Raw genomic sequence first — 17697 nt, forward strand, 5'->3', positions numbered from 1 at the left:
AGGGAATCAGGAAATGACAGCCTGAGAATGATCACAGGCTAGGACTGGGAAAGTTTGAGAGCTCAGAAAAAGCAGCACACAGCCCTATGAATGTGACACTACCATAGAGCACAGTATGATGTTCATAATGCTAACCCCAGGTTCTGGGTGGCTCAGTCAGTTAAGCATCTTGATCTCAGTTCAGATCTTTAACTCAGGGTCTTAGTCCAAGCTCCGCATTGGACTTGGCACTGGGCATGGCTCCTACTTAAAAATAAATTAAAAATTTGAAAAATAACCCCAAATCATGCACAAGCCTGGCTCATATTCAGCATGTTCCCCAAGGATGCCTACGTGTTCACAAAGAACTCCCAGACCTCTGAAGGCTGCCCACCTTGCCCAAAGGTAGAGAGGGCTCCTCTTTATACAACCAGACTGCACAAACAGCATGGGTTGATTCTCATCATTTGGATGGTAGTTCTCAGAAAGTAAATCCAAATGTATTTTTACTGTTGATACATTTATATACTAATACATTTAAAGCACAAGTAGTGTTGTTTTGCTGCATATGTGCTAATTTCTAGAACTGGCCAACAAAGAGGAAAGAAGGCTGGACCAATGAACTGTTGATGACTTAATTTCCTGGTTAGCTTCACTTTCGTCATCTTTAAAGTGGAGTATACAATAGCTGCCTGAGTATTTCAAATTACTGTGGTGATAGGCTGGCTATGTGAAAGGAATAACGAGTGTGTTTAACTGTAGTAATTCCTCTTATCTCAATTGAGTCATGGATTAAAACAAGAGGAAGGGAAATTACAAGTACATAGTACTCAAATGTTAGAGATTAGGTATATCTCCAGACAATTGACTTAGAAATGGACACTGTTCAGAAGACTTCCCGGGAGTATAGCAATGTGCCATTCTCTGAGAAAGAGCGACACCTACTGCACCCTAACTGTACTGCAACTGACTCGGAAAACCAGAAGGCTTCAAACCTAATAATGATTTGGGTACAATTTCAGTCAGGTGCGAGATACTACCGTAGAAATAAAATTAAAAACAGTCATATGGTATTCCTTGAATAGTTTTCTCTCATTTAAAAATAAAGTCATGTTTTCTCTCATTTAAAAATAGTGGTCTGCCTATTCACACTTTTGCTGCCTATAGGCAGACCAACTGCCTATTCACAGTTTTCTCTCATTTAAAAATAACTTCTAGGGATACCTGGGTGGCTCAGTTGGTTAAGCCTCTGACTTGATTTCAGCTCAGGTCATGATCTTACCATGGTGGGATGAAGCCCAGCCTCTGGCTCCTTGCTGAGTATGGAACTTGTTTAAGATTCTCTCTCTGTCAGGGAGGGGCCAAGATGACGGAACATCATGGAAAATTTTTTGCATCTCTTATCCATGAAATACAGCCAGACCAACACTAAACCATCCTACACACCTAGAAAACTAGATTTGAGGATTAACACAACAATCTGCACAACCTGAACCACAGAACTCAGCAGGTACATGATGTGGAGAGGTGAACTGGAGAGAGAAGCTGCAGAGGGCAGGGAGCTGTTTTTGCTTACAGGGAGAGGAAAGAGATGGGGGGGAGGGGGAGAAGTATGCAAAAAGCACCTCCCAAAAGCAGCTGGAGAGAAAGTAGAAAAGTGGAAACAGCCACAGGGACTGAACAAAAAAGAGAGAAAGGAGAAAGGAAAGGGTTTAAATTCCATTAAGACTCTATAAACAGAGAGAACGCAGAGTCTGAAACTCTGCAGCTCGATACCTGGCGGTGCTCTGTGGGAAGGGTGAATCCCCAGGAGCAGAGAGCAAGGTCCTTGGAGTACTCGGGCCACATGGGGAGAGGTGGCTCCCCTGTTGGGAGGACATTTGGTAGAGGCTGTATGTCCACCCCAAGCAGAACCCAGAGAACAACCACATTCACTGGTGCTGGAACAAGGGCATTAAGGGGGAAGCCTGGTGCCAGATGTGTGTTGAGATTTACCATAATGCCTGAAACACTGCTACACAATCACGTGAACTTGTTCTGGGGTGGGCTGGCACCCAGACGCAGTCTCTGGGCATCAGCAGCAGCACAGTCCCACAAACGTTCCTGAGGGCCAGCGGGCATCAGGCCATTGCTTGGTGAGACTCTCCCCCAGAGGTCAGAACAGGTCAAAGCCACAGTCCCTCAGAAGTGACGGGTCAGAAAATATAGCCGCATCTGAGATAAAACTCAGGAGGAGTGCTGCCTGGCAACCTGACGGCTTGGTCACGGACTGTAAAAGCAGAGAGTGGACGGAAGCCAGAGAGACAAAGGACAGGTGGGCAATTGCTGATCAGGAAGAAGAGTTCCAATATTAGAGACTGATACAATTTTCACCCCTCCCACACATGTGCATACACACCTACATGTGCCACAACAATCCACCCCAGTAAGCTAAACAACGCCATCTAGTGGAGGATGGAGCCATTACACTAAGCCCCGCCCAACTGGGCCAACCTCCCTCTTCAGGAACACTAATCTCTCTGCCTGCTTAGTTTACAGACTATAAAGTGCTTCATAGTCTGACTTCTATGGGAAACTGATGTAATTTCAATCATATTTCAGTCTGTTCGCTGGTTCATCTATTCAATTTCTTTTCCTTTTCTTTTCTTATTCTTGAATAAAGAGAAAATTTTATTTTTATTTTTAATTTTCATCAAAAATATATTTCTTTAATTTTTTTCTACTATATTTTTTACTTTTTTGGAAATTTTCAAATTCTATTTAATTTCCATTATTTCATTTTATTCTATTTCATTGTATTCATTTCGTCAAATTTTCAAACATTTTCCTTTTTTTTTCCTTTTTTTTTCTTTTCTTATCTTTCCCTAATCTATCAACCTCCTTCAACAACCAGGTCAAAACACATCTAGGATCTAGCATCATTTATTTGATTTTTTGTGTGTGTTGTTTTTAATTTCCTGATTTTAATTTTGTTTACCTTAATTCCTTTTCTTCCTTCAAAATGATGAAACAAAGGAGTTCACCCCAAAAGAAAGAGTAGAAAGGAATGACAGACAGGGACTTAATCAATACAGATACAGGCAAGATTCTGAACCAGAATTTAGAATCACGATAATAAGAATACTAGCTGGGGTTGAAAACAGATTAGAATCCCTTTCTGCGGAGATAAAAGAAGTAAAAGCTAGTCAGGATGAAATAAAAAATGCTATAACTGAGCTGCAATCTCAAATGGATGCCACGGCGGCAAGCGTGAATGAGGCAGACCAGCAAATCACTGATATAGAGGCCAAACTTATGGAGAATAAAAAAGCAGAAAAAAAGAGGGAGACTACAGCAAAAGAGCACAATTTAAGAATTTCTAGGAATTCTAGGAAGCCAGCATTACCTTGACTCCAAACCCAGACAAAGACCCCACTAAAAAGGAGAATTATAGTCCAATTTCCCTGGTTAACATAGATGCAAAAACCCTCAACAAGATATTAGCCAACTGGCTCCAACAATACATTAAAAAAATTATTCACCATGACCAAGGGGATTTATACCTAGGATACAGGGCTGGTTCAATATCTGCAAAACAATTAACGTGATTCATCACATCAATAAAAGAAAGGACAAGAACCATATGATCCTCTCAATAGATGCAGAGAAAGCATTTGACAAAATACAGCATCCTTTCTTCATAAACCCTCAAGAAAGTAGGAATAGAGGGATCATACCTCGAGATCATAAAAGCCATATATGAATGACCCAATGCTAATATCATCCTCAATGGGGAAAAACTGAGAACATTCCCCCTAAGGTCAGGAAAAAGACAGGGATGTCCATTCTTGCCATTGTTATTCAATATAGTATTGAAAGTCTTAGCCTCTGCAATCAGACAACACAAAGAAATAAAAGGCATCCAAATAGGCCAGAAGGAGGTCAAACTTTCACCCTTCATAGACGACATGATACTCTATATGGAAAACCCAAAAGATTCCACCAAGAAACTGGTAGAACTGATCCATGAATTCAGCAGCTGTGGGATATAAAATCAATGCACAGAAATCAGTTGCATTCCTATAAACCACCAATGAAGCAACAGAAAGAGAAATCAAGGAATAGATCCCATTTACAATTGCACCAAAAACCATAAAATAGCTAGGAATAAATCTAACCAAAGAGGTGAAAAATCTATACACTGAAAACTATAGAAAGCTTATGAAAGAAATTGAAGAAAACACCAAAAAATGGAAAAAGATTCCATGCTCCTGGATAGGAAGAATAAATATTGTTAAAATGTCAATACTACCCAAAGCAATCTTACATATTCAATGCAATCCCTATCAAAATAACACCAGCATTCGAGAGGATGGAGGGGGAGCCAAGATGGTGGAACAGCATGGAAGTTTTTTGTGTGTCTCACGTCCATGAAATACAGCCAGACCAACACTAAACCACTCTGCACACCTAGAAAACTGATCTGAGGATTAACACAATTAACAATCTGCACAACCTGAACCACAGAATTCAGCAGGTACACGGTGCAGAGAGTGAACTTGGGGAGAGAGAAGCTGCTGGGGGCAGGGAGCTGTTTTTGTGGGTGGAGAGAGGAGGGAGACGGGGGGGGGGGGGGAGGGGGGCGGAGGGATAATATGGGAAAAGCACCCCTTCCCAAAAGCAGCTGGAGAGAAGGTGGAAAATTGGAAACAGCCGCAGGGACTAAACTAAAAAGGGAGAAAGGAGAAAGGAGAGGGTTTAAATTCCATTAAGCCTGTAAATAAGGGGAGCACAGAGTCTGCAACTCTGCAGCTCGATACCTGGTGGTGCTCTGGTGGGAAGGGCGAATCCTCAGGAACAGAGTGGGGTCCGGGAGGTTCTCAGGCCACTCGGGGAAAAGCGGTTCCACTGCTGGAAGGACATTTGGTAGAGACTGTTGAAGCCACCTGGTCCCAGCAGACCCCAGAAAACGGCTACATTCACTGGTGCTGGAACAAGGTGGTTAAGGGTGAAGCCTGGTGCCAGATGTGTGTTGTGATTTTCCATAATCCCTGAAAAACTGCTGCTACACTATCTCATGAACTTTTTCTGGGGCAGGCTGCCTGCAGTCTCAGGGCACCGGCAACAACAGGGTCCAGCAGGTGTTCCTGGGTGCAGCCAACATTCAGTCATTGCTCATTTGGCCATTGCTCGGTGAGACCCTCCTGCAGAGGGGCAGAACGGGTCAAAGCCACAGTCCTCTGGAAGTAAGGGGCCGGGGAAAACAGCCGCATCTGAGACAAAACTAGGGAGAGAGGTACTGCCTGGGGCTTGGTCACGGAGAGTGAGAAAGTGGGGAGTGGAGGAAAGCTGAAGACAGAGGATGGGTGCGCGATTGCTGATCTGAGAGAACAGACTGGGTAGCTGGGTACGGGCATTTTCACCGTTTGCGCGCATGCGCATATGCACCTACGAGCGCCGCAATAATCCACCCCAGTAGGCTAGCAGCGCCATCTAGTGGAGAGCAGAGTCATTACACTGAGCCCCGCCCAGCTGGGCCAACTTTGCTCTCCAAGAGCACAAGTCCCACCACCGGCTTAGTTTATGGACTATAAAGCACTACATAGACTGACTCCTAGGAGAAAACAAAACAATTTCAGTCCTACTTCAATCTGTTAGCAGGTCCATCTATTTAATTTTCTTTCTTTTTTTTCTCTTTTACACTTCTTTTTCTTGTATACAGAAAGAAAAAATTCATCTTTATTTTCAATTTATATTAAAAACATTTTAAATTTTTATTACTATAGTTTTCACTTTTGTGTAAATTTTTTCAAATTCCATTTTACTCCCATCATTTTATTTTAGTCTACTACAGTGTATTCACTGTTTCAAATTTTCAATTTCCTCTTCTTTATTTTTTTAATCTTTTTTCTCTTTTTCATTTCTTTTCTTTTTCTTGAATACAGAAAAAGAAAAAAATCATACTTATTTTTAATTTTTATTAGAAATGTTTTTGTTTAATTTTTTCTACTATATTCTTTACTTTTGTGTATATTTTTTCAAATTCTATTTTACTCCCATCATCTCATTTTAGTCTACTTCAGTATATTCATTTTTTCAAATTCTCAAACAATTTTTTTTCTCCCCCCCCTTTTTCTTCTCTAATCTGTCAAACCACTTTCAACACCCAGACCAAAACACACATAGGATCTAGCATCATTTATTCGATTTGTGTGTGTGTGTGTGTGTGTGTGTGTGTTTTAAATTTTTTTAATTAAATATTTTTTTATTTTAATTTCTTTTTAATTTCAATTTTTCTACCTCATTAATTCCCTTTCTCCCTTCAAAATGACAAAACGAAGGAATTCACCCCAAAAGAAAGGGCATGAAGAAACAACAGCCAGGGATTTAACCAACACAGATACAAGCAAGATGTCTGAACCAGAATTTAGAATCACGATAACAAGAATACTAGCTGGAGTCGAAAATAGATTAGAATCCCTTTCTGCAGAGATAAAAGAAGTAAAAAATAGCCAGAATGAAATTAAAAATAGTATAACTGAGCTGCAATCATGGATGGATGCAGCGGCGGCAAGGATGGATGAGACAGAACAGAGAATCAGCGATATAGAGGACAAACTTATAGAGAACAATGAAGCAGAAAAAAAGAGGGAGATTAAGGCAAAGAGCACGATTTAAGAATTAGAGAAATCAGTGACTCATTAAAAAGGAACAACATCAGAATCATAGGGGTCCCAGAAGAGGAAGAGAGAGAAATAGGGGTAGAAGGGTTATGTGAGCAAATCATAGCGGAAAACTTTCCTAACCTTGGGAAAGACACAGACATCAAAATCCAGGAAGCACAGAGGACCCAATTAGATTCAACAAAAACTGACCATCAACAAGGCATATCATACTCAAATTCACAAAATACTCAGGCAAGTAGAGAATCATGAAAGCAGCAAGGGGAAAAAAGTCCCTAACCTACAAGGGAAGACAGATCAGGTTTTCAGCAGACCTATCCACAGAAACTTGGCAGGCCAGAAAGGAGTGGCAGGATATATTCAGTGTGCTGAATAAAAAAAAAAACAAAAAAAAACATGCAGCCAAGAATTCTTTATCCAGCAAGGCTGTCATTCAAAATAGAAGGAGAAGGAGAGATAAAAAGTGTCCCAGACAAAAAAAAAAAAAAAAATTAAAGGAGTTTGTGACCACTAAGCCAGCCCTGCAAGAAATTTTAAGGGGGACTCTCTGAGGGGAGAAAAGATGGAAAAAAAAAAATATATATATATATATATGTATATGTATATATCAAAAGCAACAAAGATTAGAAAGGACCAGATAACACCACCAGAAACTCCAACTCTACAAACATCATAATGACAATAAATTCATATCTTTCAGTACTCACTCTAAACATCAATGGGCTCAATGCTCCAATCAAAAGAAATAGGGTAACAGAATGGATAAGAAAACAAGATCCATCTATATGCTGTTTACAAGAGACCCACTTTAGACCTAAAGACACCTTCAGATTGAAACTAAGGGGATGGAGAACCATCTATCATGCTAATGGTCAACAAAAGAAAGCCAGAGTAGCCATACTTACATCAGACAATCTAGACTTGACAATAAAGACTGTATTAAGAGATGTAGAAGGGCATTATATCATAATCAAGGGGTCTATCCACCAAGAAGACCTAACAATTGTAAACATTTATGCTCCAAATGTGTGAGAACCCAGATATATAAATCAATTAATCACAAACATAAAGAAACTCATCGATAGTAATACCATAATAGTAGGAGACTTCAATACCCCACTCACAGCAATGCACAGATCATCTGATCAAAAAATCAACAAGGAAACAATGGCTTTGAATGACACACTGGACCAGATGGACTTAACAGATATATTCAGAACATTTCATCCTAAAGCAGCAGAATCTACATTCTTCTCCAGTGCACATGGAACGTTCTCCAGAATAGACCATATACTGGGACACAAATCAGCCCAAAGTAAATACAAAAAGATCAAGATCATACCATGCATATTTTCAGACCACAACGCTATGAAACTCGAAATCAACCACAAGAAAAAATTTGGAAAGGTAACAAATACTTAGAGACTGAACACCATCCTACTAAAGAATGAATGGTTTAACCAAGAAGTTAAAGAGGAAATTAAAACATACATGGAAGCGGGGCGCCTGGGTGGCGCAGTCGGTTAAGCGTCCGACTTCAGCCAGGTCACGATCTCACGGTCCGTGAGTTCGAGCCCCGCGTCAGGCTCTGGGCTGATGGCTCGGAGCCTGGAGCCTGTTTCCGATTCTGTGTCTCCCTCTCTCTCTGCCCCTCCCCCGTTCATGCTCTGTCTCTCTCTGTCCCAAAATAAATTAAAAATGTTGAAAAAAAAATTTTTTTTTAAATAAAAAAATAAAAATAAAAAAAATAAAAAAAAAAAAACATACATGGAAGCCAATGAAAATGATAACACCACAGCTCAAAACCTCTGGGACACAGTAAAGGCAGTCATAAGAGGGAAGTATATAGCAATCTAGGCCTTCCTAAAAAGGAAGAAAGGTCTCATATACACAACTCAACCTTACACCTTGAAGAGCTGGAAAAAGAACAGCAAATAAAACCCAAAACCAGCAGAAAACAGTAAATAATAAAGATTAGGCCAGAAATCCTTGCTATCGAAACAAAAAACAAACAAACAAAAAAAAAAAACCAGTAGAACAGATCAATGAAACCAGAAGCTTGTTCTTTGAAAGAATTAACAAAATTGATACACCACTAGCCAGTTTGATCAAAAATAAAAAGGAAAGGACCCAAATAAATAAAATCAAGAAGGAAAGAGGAGAGATCACAACCAACACAGCAGAAATAAAAACAATAATAAGAGAATATTATAGGCAGTTATATGCCAATAAAATGGGCAATCTGGAAGAAATGGATAAATTCCTAGAAATATATACACTACCAAAACTGAAACAGGAAAAAATAGAAAATTTGAACAGACCCATAACCAGTAAGAAAATCAAATTAGTAATCAAAAATCTCCCCCAAAAAACACAAGAGTCCAGGGCCAGATGGCTTTCCAGGGGAATTCTACCAAACATTTAAGGAAGAGTTAACACCTAAAATCTTGAAGCTGTTCCACAAAATAGAAATGGAAGGAAAGCTTCCAAACTCTTTCTAGGAAGTCAGCATTACCTGGATTCCAAAACCAGACAGAGACCCCACTAAAAAAGAGAACTATAGACCAATTTCCCTGATGAACATGGATGCAAAAATCCTCAACAAGATATTAGCCAACCAGATCCAACACTACGTTAAAAAAATCATTCACCACGACCAAGTGGGATTTATACCTGGGATGCAAGCCTGGTTCAATATCTGCAAAACAATTAACGTGATTCATCACATCAATAAAAGAAAGGACAAGAACCATATGATCCTCTCAATAGATGCAGAGAAAGCATTTGACAAAATACAGCATCCTTTCTTGATCAGAACCCTCAAGAAAGTAGGAATAGAGGGATCATACCTCGAGATCATAAAAGCCATATATGAACACTCCAACACTCATATCATCCTCAATGGGGAAAAACTAAGATCATTCCCCCTAAGGTCAGGAACAAGACAGGGATGTCCACTCTCACCACTGTTATTCAACATAGTATTGAAAGTCTTAGCCTCTGCAATCAGACAACACAAAGAAATAAAAGGCATCCCAATCGACCAGGAGGAAGTCAAACTTTCACTCTTCACAGATGACATGATACTCTATATGGAAAACCCAAAAGATTCCACCAAAAAACTGCTAGAACGATTCAAGAATTCAGCAAAGTTGCAGGATATAAAATCAATGCACAGAAATCGGTTGCATTCCTATAAACCACCAATGAAGCAACAGAAAGAGAAATCAAGGAATCGATCCCATTTATAATTGCACCAAAAACCATAAAATAGCTAGGAATAAATCTAACCAAAGAGGTGAAAATTCTATACACTGAAAACTATAGAAAGCTTATGAAAGAAATTGAAGAAGACACCAAAAAATGGAAAAAGATTCCATGCTCCTGGATAGGAAGAACAAATATTGTTAAAATGTCGATACTACCCAAAGCAATCTACATATTGAATGCAATCCATATCAAAATAACACCAACATTCTTCACAGAGCTAGAACCAATAATCCTAAAATTTGTATGGATCCAGAAAAGGCCCCAAATAGCCAAGCAATCTTGAAACAGAAAACCAAAGCAGGAGGCATCACAATCCTGGACTTCAAGCTATACTACAAAGCTGTAATCATCGAGACAGTATGGTACTGGCGCAAGTACAGACAATCAGATCATTGGAACAGAATAGAGAGCCCAGAAATGGACCCATAAACGTATAACCAACTAATCTTTGACAAAGCAGGAAAGAATATCCAATGGAATAAATACAGTCTCTTCAGCAAGTGGTGCTGGGAAAACTGGACAGCGACATGCAGAAGAATGAACCTGGACCACTTTATTATACCATACACAAAAATAAACTCAAAATGGATGAAAGACCTAAATATAAGACAGGAAGCCATCAAAACCCTCAAGGGGAAATCAGGCAAAAACCTCTTTGACCTTGGCTGCAGCAACTTCTTACTCAACACATCTCCGGAGGCAAGGGAAACAAAAGCAAAAATGAACTACTGGGACCTCATCAAAATAAAAAGCTTCTGCACAGGGAAGAAAACAATCAGCAAAACTAAAAGGCAACCGACAGAATGGGAGAAGGTATTTGCAAACGACATATCAGATAAAGAGTTAGAATCCAAAATCTATAAAGAACTTATCGAACTCAACACCCAAAAAACAAAAATCCAGTGAAGAAATGGGTGAAAGACATGAATAGACACTTCTCCAAGGAAGACATCCAGATGGTCAACCGACACATGAAAAGATGCTCAACATCATTCATCATCAGGGAAATACAAATCAAAACCACAATGAGATACCCCCTTACACCTGTCAGAATGGCTAACAACAGGCAACAACAGATGTTGGCAAGGATGCGGAGAAAGAGGATCTCTTTTGCAGTGTTGGTGGGAATGCAAACTGGTGCAGCTACTCTGGAAAACAGTATGAAGGTTCCTCAAAAAATTAAAAATAGAACTACCCTACAACCCAACAATTGCACTGCTAGGCATTTATCCACGGGATGCAGGTGTGCTGTTTCAAAGCGACACATTTACCCCCATGTTTATAGCAGCACTATCAACAATAGCCAAAGTATGAAAGAGCCCAAATGTCCATCGATGGGTGAATGGATAAAGAAGATGTGGTATATTCATACAATGGAGTATTACTCAGCAATCAAGAATGAAATCTTGCCATTTGCAACTACGTGGATAGAACTGGAGGGTATTATGCTAAGTGAAATTAGTCAGAAAAAGACAAAAATCATATGACTTCACTCATATGAGGACTTTAAGAGACAAAACAGATGAACATAAGGGAAGGGAAGCAAAACAATATAAAAACAGGGATGGGGACAAAATGTAAGAGACTCTTAAATATAGAGAACAGAGGGTTGCTGGAGGGGTTATGGGGGGAGGGGAATGGGATAAATGGGTAAGGGGAATTAAGGAATCTACTCCTGAAATCATTGTTGCACTATATGCTAACTAACTTGGATGTAAATTAAAATATGTAGATGCAGATGATATAGATATATAGATACAGATATAGATATAGATATAATTCTCTCTCTCTTCCTCTCCCTCTCTCTCTCCTCTTCCCCTTTCTTTTTTTTTTAATTTTTTTTAACGTTTATTTATTTTGGAGACAGAGAGAGACAGAGAATGAACAGGGGAGGGGCAGAGAGAGAGGGAGACACAGAATCCTAAACAGGCTCCAGGCTCTGAGCAGTCAGCACAGAGCCCGACGCGGGGCACAAACCCACGGACCGTGAGATCATGACCTGAGCCGAAGTCGGACGCCTAACCGACCAAGCCACCCAGGTGCCCCTCTTCTTCCCCTTTCAAGTGGGTATTCTTTCCCTCTCAAGAAGACAATAATAATAAAATAAAATAAACTTCTATTATTTTTCGTATTCAAATATAATGCATATTCATTATAGAAAATTTAAAGAAAATAAAGATCATCCAATAACATTATTCTCGACACTTAATACTTCATTTAGAACCACTGCCACTGTCATCAACATCATTCTCTCTTCATTCTGCTTTCTTTTTTCTTCTTCCAGTTCTCTGTCTCTCTCTCTCTCTCTCAATCCATGCATATTGTTTAAAAAAAAAAATCCTTCATCACGGATAACCATGTGCTAACAGCTTGGTGTGTATTATTCCACACATTTTTTTATGACAATGGAAATGCATAGCTATTACAAACAAAATGGACTCTACAGGTTGTCATTCAAACCAAAGACCACCATGAACACACCTGCACTTGAGCTTCTCACTCTGCAGTGAGGGAGAACACACACCATGGAAACTGCAGGCATTTCAGTAAGAGGCTGTTAGAATTTAAAGGATTTGGGTTTGAGCTCGGCAATCTACAGGAAGGTTTAAGGAAGCAGGGCTCTGCTCTGAATTGGCTATTTCCTGGCAGCAAGACAAGTCTATGATTGGGTACCTTAATAAATGTCATCCAGAAGGAGGGCAAAGTAACATGAGGCGCAAGGCTAAAGATAGGAACAGCAGTCCCTACTATTAACCAGGAAGGGTGTGTGCTTGGTCATTTTTGTGGTTTGGACAGTGTTCCTGTTTTGTCTGTTTGCAGACATGATTACAGAGTGGTCTTGTTTTTATCTGCTCCATCATATCACGGTGGCCTTACTAATGTTGCTGTGCTGTGAAACAGAACTCCACAGCCTCATGGAAATGCCAGGCCAGCTCCCATGGTTTTCTCTTTTTTTTTTCACCTAACAATGTTGTTCCAAATTGACATTTCTTCCAAGTCAACATTGAGTCTTCTTTAACCAAATTTCTCTTGTTAAATGATTGGATTTTTCTAATATTTTAAGCTTACGATACTAAAATGAAATCCTTTAGAAATACATCTTTGCACACTTATACTGTTATTTCCTTAATAGATGGGGCACTTGGGTGGCTCAGTGGGTTAAGTGTCAGACTCTTGGTTTTGGCTCAGGTCAGTCTCGCGGTTTTGTGGGTCTGAGCCCTGCATCCCGCTCTGCACTAGAAGTGCAGAGCCTGCTTGGGATTCTCTCTCTCCTTCTCTATCTCTGCCCCTTCCCCACTTGCGCTGTCTCTGTCTCTCTCAAAATAAATAAATAAACTTTAAAAAATTTTTTTAAAATAAATTTCTAGACATGTAAATACTGGGTCAAATGATGTACACATTTTAAAGTGTTTGATATCACCAGATTGCCTTCCATAGGGCTTGTACCAATTTCACTTCCCACAATAGGATAGGCGAATACTCAATTTCCCACCCCAAACCCTTATCAGCACCAAGTCATGAAGTATCATCAATCTTTTTTTTTTTTTTTTATCTTTGTCAGTTGTAGCCCAGGGAACATCTTGTTTTGTTGTATAAAATTGGATACATAACAAAGACCAAAGGAGCCACATAGGTCTCACTAGACTACACTATGCTAGACTGTCTCAGTCATTTCAGGGAAGTCCAGTCAGGGGGCACAAAGCCTTTTGTTGATGTCTCAAGTCTGTTTCTCAAACTTCCAGTTAAGAAGACATATATACAGAAGGGGGCATCTTTGGGTTCCTTGAGATTTGGGACACACTCTGACAGCAGTGCTTTTCTTTTCTTTTTTAACTTGTTTTGTTTTATTTTTTATTTTTTTAAATTTACACCCAAATTAGTTAGCATATAGTGCACCAATGATTTCAGGAGTAGATTCCTTAGTGCCCCTTACCCATTTAGCCCATCCCCCCCTCCCACAACCCCTCCAGTAACCCTCAATTTGTTCTCCATATTTATGAGTCTCTTCTGTTTTGTCCCCCTCCCTGTTTTTATATTATTTTTTTTCCCTTCCCTTATGCTCATCTGTTTTGACAGCAGTGCTTTTCAAAATGTGTTGTTCTCTGCTCACTAGTCTGCCTCTCCACTGAATTAGGAGTTTCAAGGAGGCAGGGACTGTGTCTTAATCATTTTCTTTTCCAATATTTTTATTGTGATAAAATCCACATAACATAAAACTTACCATCTTAATCACCTTTAAATACATTCATACTGTTATGCAACCATCAGCACCATCTGTCTCCAGAACTCTTTTGCGAAACTTTTTTTGTAAAACCTTGTAAAACTGAAACTCTGTCCCCATTAAACAATCGCTCCCCGTTCTCCTCACCCCCGGCCCCTGGTCACCTTCTCATCATGTCCTCAAGGTTTATCCTTGCAGCATGTGTCACAATTTCCTTCAAGCATTGTAAGAAATAAATATGTTGCTTTAAGCCACTAAGAGTATAGGGCTGTTTGTTACTGCATCACAACAAAGCCTGTCCTGACCAACACAGCAATAAATGCCCACAAGAATAAGAACATATCTATCAAAGCTCCTAATGGCAGTTTGTCATAAATGTGTGTAGAGGTGGCATTGGTTCCTCAACTAGGACCCATAAGTTCATGTTCCCTTCTTTTGAGGATGTTCACTCAGGAATTACAAGGTGATCACAACTTGTGATGAGCTATAGTGTTATGATGAAACCATAAGTTGCCTAAATCCAGTAAATCTGAGAGAGAATAGGTTTTGAGTCTGATAAAAGATTGATTTTGTGGATATGTATGAGGAGAGGCTATCTGAGGGGGAATGTCTCCTACAAAAGGATGAGGAAGGCCCTCTTTCTTCACTTCAGACACCTAGTGTTCACTCAGCTCTACCCTGTCCACAGTCCATTCTGCTCTCTCACTCTCTAGGCCAGTTCATAATGCGGGCACTCTGGACTCAGCCAGGGTTAAAAATGCTGCTATTCATTACAACAGGCATGAATTTTTCTCCATAAACTCACAGGTGAGAAAAATATTACTTTATTTCTACACAGCAAATTAACTGGTCCTCAGCTCTCTGTCACTTCTGGGGGAAAATATTCTATCTCAGCCATCTTGAGGGTGGCCATCCTTCTCTCGAGAATTGAGCATGAATTCAGGGAACGCAGTGTGGCTCCCAGCAAAAGGCAGGAGTCTCCAGTTCCTATGCTCAGTGATGAGCAGCTCATAATCTGAGCTGACAGAGACAAAACTTCTACACCAAACATGGGGACACTTCCCCATAACCTCAAGGCCAAGACTGTCTCCAACATTCATACATTAGATCCCTCCAGAGCTTGTGTCACTCCTGGAGAAGCTGCATGGAAGCAGGGTACGGGTCTACATCACTAAAAGAATAAAACAGCCATCCCCATCCTCACCTCAGGGAAGGGCCACTTCTGCCTCCTCACTTCTTCTAGAGGAAGGAACAGGAGCTTACCTATCATGCACAATTACATGTGTCTTAAAAGGGGAGTCTTGGGAATGGGTGCCAAGTCTTTGCATTCTTGGGCTTGCAGGGGAGAATTTCAGTGAACGAATGCATGTGGGACTGACCAGAACCCCTGAGCTGACAGATACAAAGTATGTCCACCAAGGCCTGAGGCCTGGACTTTCCCCATGAGTTCTCTACCTCAGCCACTACCAGAAAGGTCTAACCAGCCTCCTCTTCAATACTTAACCCTCAGAGAACTCCTGGGGTGAACCCAGTCCTGAGAGGATTTTATTCCCAGCCTCAACTCCAAGTCCTTGCGTGAACTTGAGGGTGGGACATGGGTCTTTGAGTCCAGTACCAGTTGCTGATATCTCCTGCTCCAGGGCTCCAACTGCAGGTGGTGAAAGCGCTTAGCTTGTGGTCTGCCAAGCCTTGGAGTTCACGAGAGGGCTGCCAACTGTGACGTAAATGAGGAGTATCACACCCGCCAGTGGGCAGGCCTGGGATTCACCTAAACCCCAGGCCTATTAGGCCTAGGGAAAACTAGTCCCATGGCTGCGAGTCTTTGAAAAAGAGAGGGGCAGAGAGTTCCTGGCTTGTGCTAATTTCTCCACAGAGCCTGGAGCAGCTCCCTGAAACTGATCTCTTACCTGTACCCTTCCAACCATACCTGGCTTCATCTAACATCCCAGGGGAGCTAGATCATTCTGTTGCTTGCCCTTCCCCACCTCAACCAGGACCTGGTGTTTTACATCAATCCAGATGGACCTCTCTGGAACCACATCTGCTATCTACTGGCCACACAAATTGCCATGTCACACAGAGGCCTCTCCCTAGACCCCACCAGGGGTCTGCATTTATTACTTTTTATTTTTATTAATCTTTTGTTTAACGTTTATTTATTTTTGCAAGAGAGAGCACAAGCGGGGGAAGGGCAGAAAGAGAGGGAGATAAGAGGATCTCTGTGCTAACAGCACAGAGCTAGACGCGGGGCTCAAACTCACAAACCGCAAGATTATGACCTGAGCCAAAGTTGGTCACTTAATCAACATAGCCACCCAGGCACCCCAAGGGTCTGCATGTAAAAACTGTGGAACTATTTCTTATTTTTATTGCTAGTTTCTCCTTCAGTTGGTGAAGATGATTTTTAAAAATCCCAACCTTGCCTTTGTTACACCAAAAAGGCCAGTCTTTATATATATCTATATCTATCTATATATATATATAGATAGATAGATAGATATAGATATAGATATAGATATATATAGATATATAGATATATATATGCCTTTTTTAAGTTTCTTTATTTTGTAAGAAGAGAGAGACAGAGCTTGCAGGAAGGGCAGAGAGAGGAGAGACAATCTCAAGCAGCCTCCCACTGTCAGCACAGAGCCTGATGCAGAGCTCGAGCTCACGAACCATGAGATCACAACCTGAGCCGAAACCAAGAGTCAGAACCTTAAGCCACCCAGGTGCCCCAAAAAGGCCAGTCTTATCCCCACACCCTTGAGACACAGTCTGTGTGCAGTCGACCAAGAAACATCAGTTGTAGCCATGACTGCCCCCCTCTGACAGGAACACAGTAGCCACAAGGATCAGGGCCTAGCAGATACCAAAAGAATCCCTTTACTGCCATCACTGAGCCACCAGTGAAGTTGTGGGGCTGCTGGGGACAAGGAGGGCCCCTGGAAAAGGAAGTGAGTCTGCCTGCTGCTGGGTTAGGGCCAGTGGTGCCCTGGAGCTCACTTGGCTTGTGAGAGCCAACAGCAAGCATCCTTCTCTGACTCTGCTTTCAGTGAGACCATGTGGGTAGCAGCATACCACTGGGTAGGGGTGACAAGATGAGAGTCACAATTTATGGACCAGGGAACAGAGTCAAAAGCAGAGGGGAATTTAAGAGTGAGGGCCAGAAAGTGGGCAATCAGGAGGTAAACACAAACACAAGGCCCAACCCTCCCCCTCCCCATGGCTGCTTTAATGTGTGAAACCAGGCAAGGTCTCTGGCTTCCAGAATCCTCACAATTCTCCCTGCAGGAACCCTGCATCTTTCTTGAGCCCTCTTATCCACAGACAGATCCTCTACCTTCCCACGCAGGTAAAAGATCATGCAGCTATTCACACTATTTCTTTGGGAGTTGGCTCCACACTCCTGTGCTATCACTCATTCCTGGGGCTTGAACTTTACACCAAGAGGTGACTCTTTTCCCTTCGTGCCTATTTCCCTCGTCTTCGTTTTTTCCTACATTTCTCCTCTTGGTTCCCCTCAACCAGAGCCACTGTCCAAGGACCAAATGCCCCAAAGCTACT

Source organism: Neofelis nebulosa, chromosome 9 (assembly GCF_028018385.1).
Source record: "Neofelis nebulosa isolate mNeoNeb1 chromosome 9, mNeoNeb1.pri, whole genome shotgun sequence".
NCBI lineage: Eukaryota > Metazoa > Chordata > Mammalia > Carnivora > Felidae > Neofelis > Neofelis nebulosa.